The sequence below is a fragment of the Pelobates fuscus genome, chromosome 1 (genome assembly GCF_036172605.1).
Source record: "Pelobates fuscus isolate aPelFus1 chromosome 1, aPelFus1.pri, whole genome shotgun sequence".
Classification (NCBI taxonomy): Eukaryota; Metazoa; Chordata; class Amphibia; order Anura; family Pelobatidae; genus Pelobates; species Pelobates fuscus.
In genome coordinates this window covers 108,136,881-108,144,159 of record NC_086317.1, presented here as the reverse complement: position 1 = coordinate 108,144,159, position 7,279 = coordinate 108,136,881, and positions in this window count along the sequence as shown.

Sequence of the window (7,279 nt, the reverse complement as noted above, 5' to 3'; positions counted from 1 at the left end):
TATTAGAGTTAGAGATAGTAGTTATTAATAAAATAGCCATTTTAAGGGGGGACTGTTATGGACAGAAGATTTAAACCAAAATGGCTATTTATTAATGTCTATTTATTCTGTGTTCACTGTGTAAAAAAACTGGCTTCTAGAGTAAAAGCTTCCCTCCCCCCCCCCTCCCTGTGCGCTCAGTAACTGTTTCCTCTGAGAAATTCCTCCCATCCTGCTACCTTCCCCCTTCCCATCGAGCTGTGTTTAAAGGAACAGCTTCCTTTATTAACTCCTCCCCCACTTCCTTTGTGCAACTAAAGCTCTATAGAAACATGCCACGTGTAGTAAAATGGAGCTGGGATGGGGCTGGGATACAAAGAAATGTCATGTGATGATGCTGGGGTCACACCCAGTAGGGTGGGTTTAGACAAGACCCCTTAGACAGACTGTTAACCAATTGATGAATGAATACTGTATGTTAATTGTGATTCTGTACATGACGTTTTTCTGCTTTAAAAGGGAATTGCACCCCCTGCAAGGCCAAGGCAAGGCCAAGGCCACTCTGGAGTTCTTTCAAACCTGCAATGTGTCCGTTGTGATTTATTTCCAGAAGACATGTGCATGCATTAATCAATTTGGAAGGTGTAGATAGACAAATAATCAAAGTTTTCTTTGATCCAAAACATGACGAGACCAATCTCGCCACATTGCATTGGAGGAGCCTGGTTGCCCGCCTGCTGCCTTTGTACTATGGACCAGACTTTAAAAGACTTATTTTCCCTGCAGAAAGGCTTATTCGTGCCTTTTCTGCCGGGGTGTTCAGTAGATTTTATCTACCGAACAAACTAACGATTGCACGACCCCCTGGGAGCTGGAGTGTGCCGCCAATTGACCACCCTGAAGCTGCGGTTAACCGCAGCTTAATTGACGAAGGCAGGGTTGTCTTTGTTCGTCGACCGAACACGTGGCGGCGGCCATTTTACAAGTCCCGTACGGCCAGCGGTGTTCGGCACTTAAACTATGGAACTATAAACGGACACGTATTTGCACGAACACCGCTGAGCCATCCATCTCCTGGTTCCTATTCGTGAGGAAATAGCCGAACAGCTGTTCATTCGGTATTTTGTTTTGTGTGAATCTGTAGTAACCCAGATAGCTATGCCATGGAGCCTATTCGTGTGACTTTGGCTCCATGGCGATTAAACTGTATTCATGTGGTCTGAGTGCCATTCACCTAATAATGTGCACTCAGACCTGAGCTATCTGGGGATATGTGACATGTATATGTTTAATGTATAAAAAGTAACTTAAAGTATTTTAAAGCATATTACTGTATTTGGGTCCCCACGTGTGTAATGGAGTTTTGCCTTTGTCCTGGGAGATAATTGAATTACTTCTCCAATAATCTCCACGGCAGAAGGGAGGAAACCAAAAAGCATTGTGGGGATGTTTTGCTTCTGTGAGTCTGTAATGTGATACATGTCTGTCTGTGCTACAGTCTTCCATTTGGTCCCCTAGGGGAGTGTCCACCAGGTGGGAGACCTGCATAAATACAGGGGCAGGTAGCCCTCAATAAACAGACCACTGCTTGACCCTCAACATGGAGCCTTGTCTCGTTCTTGGGGGGATTCACTGTATGCTGTTGGAGACTGATTGCTAGGAGTGTAAGCTGATGTATGCTTTTCCTGTTCGTCTGCTAGCAGCTATTCGTGAGGTTCCAGTTTGGAGTGCTATTTTGTATCCAATTTGTGAGTTTTGGTGATTTTACAGTAGCTGTACCTGTCTGTAAAAAGGGGATTATCGCCTAAATGGATTTTAACCCCTTGTCTGCAGAAACGGTCCGTTACAGTAAGTTTTTATTTTTTTTTTACAGGTTCTTAGTTTAAGGTCCCCCCCTCATTATTTTTAGGGTGAGGGGGATAGGTAGGGGGATAATTTTTATTGGGGGGGAGGGGGTGACTAGGGGTTTGGGGACCCCTAGTCACCTGGGGGAGGGGACATTTTTTAGGGCCCCTACCCGCCATTTAAGGATGGGGGCCAGGGCGGAGGACCTTAGGTCCCCCCTTATTCCAATTTAGGGCCCCCACCCGCCGTTCAGGGGTGGGGGCCAGGGGGGAGGACATTAGGTCCCCCCCCTTATTCTTGTTTATGGCCCCCACCCACCGCTCAAGGGTGGGGGCCAGGGGGAGGACATTAGGTCCCCCTTATTCTAGTTTAGGGCCCCTACCCACCGCTCAGGGGTGGGGGCCAGGGGGGAGGACATTAGGTCCCCCCTTATTATAATTTAGGGCCCCCACCCACCGCTCAGGGGTGGGGGCCAGGGGGAGGACATTAGGTCCCCCCCTTATTCTGATTTAGGGCCCCCACCCACTGCTCAGGGGTGGGGGCCAGGGTGGAGGACATTAGGTCCCCCCCTTATTCTGATTTAGGGCCCCCACCCACCGCTCAGGGGTGGGGGCCAGAGGGGGGGCATTAGGTCCCCCCCTTATTCTGATTTAGGGCCCCCACCCACCGCTCAAGGGTGGGGGCCTGGGGGAGGACAATAGGTCCCCCCATTATTTTACATTAGGGCCCCCACCCGCCACTCAGGGGAGGGGGCCTGGGGGGAGAACAATAGGTCCCCCCCATTATTTTACATTAGGGCCCCCACCCGCCGCTCAGGGGTGGGGGCCGGGGGGGCTTATTTATTTTTTTTGGTTACAGTGAGCAGCCACATAGCGAGTAGGGGCATAATTTAGTAGATAGCTCCCTAATGCCGTGGGAATTAGGGAGTTAGCTACTTATTCATTCCTGTCATTAAACTGGCTGGCCAAGTAACTTACATTTTATATGAATGTATGTTACTTGATTGTTGTAAGTGTTGCAAATGCTTACAGGTGAATCCTGGCTATGTTTGTATACTTTTTATTTAAAATTGTATACAATGTAACATTCTTCTTCTTTCACTGGGTAAGTATATTAGTACTTAGGCAATACTATGCTTCGGAACTTTGGCACTTTGACACTTCGGAACTTCGGCTACTTTGGAACTTTGGCACTTCAGCACTTCGGAACTTCGGCACTTCGACACTTCGGCACTTCGGTAATTTCGGAACTTCGGGACATCGGCAATTCGGCACTTCGGACATTCGGAAGTACCCGAATGTCCGAATTGTCCGAAATTCGTCCGAATTCCTATTAGGACCGAAACGAATTGCACATGTCTAGGGTCTATCTGTTTTATTAAATACGCGGTAATATGCTTTTAATGGGATAGGACGTTAGGAAAGGTGTGTGATTGGGATAAGTGGTTGTATTTACCTTATCCTGGGACCGACCTGGCTCCTAAGCTTGAGCCGCGCGTGGCTGGATCACTCCTGCCTCCACATGAGCTGCATGCGGCTTGATCTCCTCTTCTGACTTAGCCGTGTGCACTGACCGCAGTGATCGGTCACGTGGCCTGCCTGGCACTAGGAGCACGGCTCGAGTCACGAGCTCACTCTTAAAGGGGCAGTGGGAGCCAAAAGTTGATTCAAGCTCCCATTGGCCCACATCATTCCAGCACCCCCACACACGAACATTTTGGGGGCACAATAGCTTGCATTTAAAAAAACCAAAAACTTTTTTAACTGTAATTTAATAGCAGTCAGTTTCCTTCACACGTGTACGTTTCAGGGCCTGCCAGGGCACAATGTCACACCAGTGCAACTCATATCTGGTGTAACAGTAGATTTAAAAAAAAAATACAGGGGGCTTGTTGTCACCTTTCGGGGACCCTTGGTGTTGTACGTGGCTGGGTGGAGGAAGAGACCTTCAATGACATCAGTGAGGACAAGGAACGGGACATGGCTAGCTTGGTATCCAACCTTGTGCAAATGGGGAGTTTGCGGTTGTGCAAATGGACTGTTTGCGGTTGTTTGCAGTGCGTTAAACGGGGAGTTTGGTCTGTCACTGTGAAGCGGGCATAACCCTTACACTACCTGATCGATACAACATCATAACTGATGTTTTAAAGCACGTTATTCCAAACAATTTAGGAATGTTAGGTGATTTATGCCCTTTATGGATTAAAACCAGACTCTGCATCAACTATGTAATTTTCCATGGGAGTTTCGCCTGCCTATTGAAGTCTATGGCGGTTCGCCAGGTTCGCCCGTTCGCGAACATTTGCGGAAGTTCGCGTTCGCCGTTCGCGAACGGAAAATGTTATGTTTGCGACATCACTATTGATTAATCTTTGACAGTTATCCAGATGTGATGTCATGTGATATGATATGGTATGATACCTATATAATCTGCTGAGTTATACTAATAAACTCAGAGTTGATTTAGATCTCATGCTTGTGTTGTGTCTGAATCAATTCTTCAGGTCTGTGGGTGTGGTGTGCTGGTTGTAAGTCATGAGGTACGGTGCTGCAGTCATTAAAGGTCCCTTGAGAAAGAATATAGCCCTAACGGGGCATGGCCGACCAAGGAACTGAATGGAAGAACACTGATTCAGCTCCCTTTGACTCGTAAGGCAATCAGAGAAAGCAACTTAACATGGGGAACCGCAAAAGGCAGAACCACACTCAGAACACAAATCTGGCTCCCTAACTAGGTTTTTTTAGGGAAGCTGGGTACCGCGAGTGAGATGGCGGAGAAGACAAAATGATGGCGGCCATGAGGCCTGCGGACTTGGCTCCTTCGAGCCCGACACCCTCTGAAGGTTCATATGCCTCTCAGGACTTCGACATAAGGGACCTACTAAAACAATTGCCCTCCAAGGCAGACCTAGCAGCTATTTTAGGTAAGCTGGAATCCTTGTTCCAAACAAAATTAGATGTGCTAGGCACGGACATCCGCCATGTGTGAACCAGGGACACCGAGTTAGAAGAAGAAAATGATGTGACCAATTCACAAATATTGCAACTAACTAATTCTCTGGAAAAGCAATCGCAAATACTCACGGCTGTCCAATGATCCATGAGCAACCTCGACAATAGGGGGTGCCGCAACAATTTGAGGATATGCAGCCTTCAGGAAATAACAAGACAAAGATTTATGTGCCTCATTATCGGAAATGTTCAACCTGTTATTGGAGTACCCCATCGAGACACACATTGAAATTGACAGGGTGCATAGGTCACCTAGACCAAAACATACAGCTATTGATGCACTGAGAGACATTATATGTTGTCTTCATTACTACACAGTAAAGGACCAAATAATAAAAGTACAATGGGACACTATATCGCCACTACTTTTTCACGGAAATGCTGTGCAGATATAACCTGACCTGTCCTGGCTCACGCTTTAAGCCAGAAGAGCACGCAAACCTGTGACCGAGCTCCTCAGGACCAGGGAGGGGAAGTATAGATGGGGATTCCCCTTCGCAATAATTGTCTCTCTCAAGGGCATCACCCACTCCATAGCAACTTACCAAGATGTAATGGCCTTCCTGAAGGCCCCTGACCTGCCTGACACACAGGTCATGGATTGGTACACACCACAACCAGGCCCGGACATGTCAAGGCTCCCTCAGAGACAGAGATGGAACACTCCGCCGAAGAAGAGGAAAGCCGACAGAACTCTGCCACCCCACAATGGGGCCAAACATTGGGACACTAAACAGTTTAAGACATGCTGACACCTATGAAGATTGTCGGACTCTTCCTTTGCTTTCTTGGGACTTGGGACCTTATTAAGGAACTTCCCGGCAAGGCGAACGGCAGTTCACCAGGGTCCCCATCCACAAAGAGTAACCGGTAGTTTTGGCTATAACCTCAAACATTACAAGCAACTTCCTTGATTAGTGCAAGACGGCGGTACTGAATAGACTCATACCCAACCTGACCACGCTCAGCCGCAACTAGCTAAATGGTCCTGGCAGATTCAAAGACCTCCTTACACGGGACAGGTCGTATGTACTTGGTGATCAATTTGGCTTAAAGTTACCGCTATCTCATCTGCACTGCAATATCTCCCCCCCACCTCCTCCAGCACTGGGGACTCTACCTATACTCATATTGCTTGTTGTCCAGGCAACAAGCATAGGTGGCGATATGCGTGATGTCATCGCTTATGCTACTATTGAAGTGTCAGCTATATTCCACCTTCATACTGCCCCTCACCCCTACCCACTACCCGTTTGGGTATAATGTATATATAAATGGAGAGTTGGTGTGAGGTATCGGTGGATTGTTGCTAGGGTCCAGCTACAAGATGGATGGTGTAAACCTCTGTATTGCATCTAGGTATATATGTCATATATTACTGTTATTGTAAGCTCTAGAGGCTATGTTTGCGAAAAACATGCTGTCACCATGTGCCCCCTCACCTAGCAGTCTGCCTGACCCTCCTCCGCCTCTATAAAGCTGGGGTACTTTTAAGGCATAGGTTCTTACTCATCAAGGATGCTCACTACCCTACAATTGTGGTATTTACTAATCCAAGTTGTTCATGTTTTACAATTGTTGTATTGTGTGAAATATATTGTTAGGTGTCACCCTCACGTAATTAATCTCATGCTTCATACGCCGCTCCGAACTGGTCAACGCCCTCAAGTAGCTGCCTCCCTCTCCCCCTGCTGCCCTTCCTCCAATATGGGTCTTGGTTTGGTGGCGGGGGAGGGGTGGAAGACCAGATTATCAATATATCACATCCCACCGGGGATTTGCACTCATCTACTAGTGTCCATACCCTCCCCCTGCTTATATAGCTGGGCTATTCTTAAGGCATATGTTCTACTTCGTCAAGGATGATCACTACCCCACACTGGTGGTATTTACAAATCCAATTTGTTCATATTTTGCAAATGTTGAATTGTGTGAAATGTATTATTAGGTGTTAGAATATAATAAAATCTGAAATGATAAAAAGTGTATATCATAGCGTAACACAGTAAAGATATATTAATAAGATATGGAGTAAGTAATGCACTCACAAACAGAAGTGTAAATCAGGCCTCTCACCCCCCTGGGGTATATGTAGTATTGGACTTGATAGTAGATCCAAATATAAAAGTGTCTTCAAAGAAATGGGAAAAAAGAGCCATACATGGTGAAGTATGTATAAAAATATCAAAAGGGAATTTAATGGTTACACTTACAAACATAAAGTAGTGGTAAGCATGTCTCCACTCTCAGTGGAACTGGAAGGCAGAGTAGAAATACCGGACACAGATCCAATAGGAGCAGCAGAGTACAGGAACAATAAATGATAATAAAACAAATAAAAGCAAGAAACAGTCCGAAAAGCTCAATATCCAACGCGTTTCGTCCGTGGTAAGTAAAGGACTTCTTCAGGGATATATATCGATTCGAGTGTGAAAGAGCTTTTA